Here is a 1,679-nt window from a genome sequence, read left to right on the forward strand (position 1 = left end):
GCCCAAAACATAATACTTAATAGTAATCTTCAGTTTGGGCCAAGTTATAGCAGCGCTGTTTATTTTTCCGAATGATTTTGAACTTTGATTCTATCCCTTAGTGGGACATTTTAGTCCTCTTTCCACCTTTGCATACTGCATAATATATAATATGACCGTACCTCCATGACCTGAAAAAAAGAGAGAAGACATGTAGCTCTTTCCTCAACTCTCCCTTTCATGTTCCCACACCTGGGTACAGTGCTTCATCGCCTTGCATCACCACATCAAATACCAGCTCCCAGCCAAACTCACATAGACTTCAGCCCTGAGGGGGTGACTGACTCAGCCATAGAGCACATCTGCCCTCTTGTTTTTATTACCATTCCCATCTATCCCTGCCCCCTGTCGCTCATCTGTCATCACCTGGCATTCAAGACGCAAGACGCCATGACAGAGTTTTTACCGTAAAAGGGTGGAGATCAACTGTTTCTTCATACCAGAGAGCATTCATGTACAGCCAATGGCTGGAGTGAGGTTACTGATGTGCCAGCAGGGGACATGACCTTGGAGGTAAATCACTGTGGAAAGGCGTCATCTCAAACTTGTCATTCTTTCCTTTCTGGACTGGACATCTGTTGACAATCATAAGCTGACTGACTGCTTGTAAAAGTGATGCTTTGTTGAAACTACATACCGTAGTTTAAGGACAGAGCCTTCAGGTATAAAAACATTCCTTCTAATAGTCAGCAGAGTCCAACTCCTCCAGTAGACGTCTATGAGAAAATAACCCCACATCAGTAAACTCTTTTCTGATGGGTTTACAGTCTCATTTACTAATTTCAAATCTTATAAAGCATTATGTTTATTTTATAAATTAGAGTCTCAGTTAAGATGAATTTGATTTAGGTTAAATGTACAGAAATTTCAGGGAGCAAGATACACCAGTTACTTTTGCTAGGTACGCAAGTACCAAACTCAAACCCAATTTTCCTTCAGAACTGCCAGAGATTCAACAAGGTGCTGGAAACATTTTGCAGATTTTAATCCATACTGACACTATATGACAGCTTCACTTATTCTCTGCAGCTTTCTCAGCTGCATGTCCATGATGTGAATCTCCTGTTCCATCACATCTGAAAGGTGCTCCGTTGGATTGAAATCTGGTGTTTCTGTAGTACAGTCCTTGTCAAACGCTCAGGTAGACTGTGGCATTTAAACAATGCTGATAGTAAGTTTGTCAAGAAAATATCCCCCAAACCTTAAACTACCAACAACCTCTCAACTACATTTGTGCTGTTGGTGCCTTTTCAAGCATTTTTTTTAAAGTCATGTGACAAATAGTCTATCTTTTAGCTGTATGGCTAATTGTAGCCTACTAACAGACTGTTCAAGAACTTGATCTACTTTTTGGTTGTTTGTTTGTTTGTTTGTTTTAGGGGTTTTTGAGGAAATTTCTAGTGGTTTATTTGTTAACCAAGCCAATTAGGATTAGTGTTATTTATCACTTTATGCTCCACCATTTTGACCAAACATAGTCACTTTTCGTTCCAAATAATCAACATGGCTTTGGATAAAATGCTAACACCGAAGCTTTAAAATGTAGAACCCATTGACTAGATCCTTATTATACACAGTCTAAAGTTATAAATAATCTACTCTATTATCAATGTTACAGTGGGCAAAATGGATGCTTAAAA

General features: G+C 39.1%; 1 protein-coding gene across 1 annotated transcript in view; it reads right to left on the minus strand.

Annotated features, from left to right (window-relative positions):
- rbks (ribokinase) overlaps nt 1-1,679 on the minus strand; it is a 52,430-nt gene that overhangs the window by 18,791 nt on the left and 31,960 nt on the right. The gene's annotated exons all lie outside the window — the stretch shown is intronic.

This window comes from Pundamilia nyererei, unplaced genomic scaffold, assembly GCF_000239375.1.
Source record: "Pundamilia nyererei isolate P.nyererei 1_Seehausen unplaced genomic scaffold, PunNye1.0 scaffold00086, whole genome shotgun sequence".
Classification (NCBI taxonomy): Eukaryota; Metazoa; Chordata; class Actinopteri; order Cichliformes; family Cichlidae; genus Pundamilia; species Pundamilia nyererei.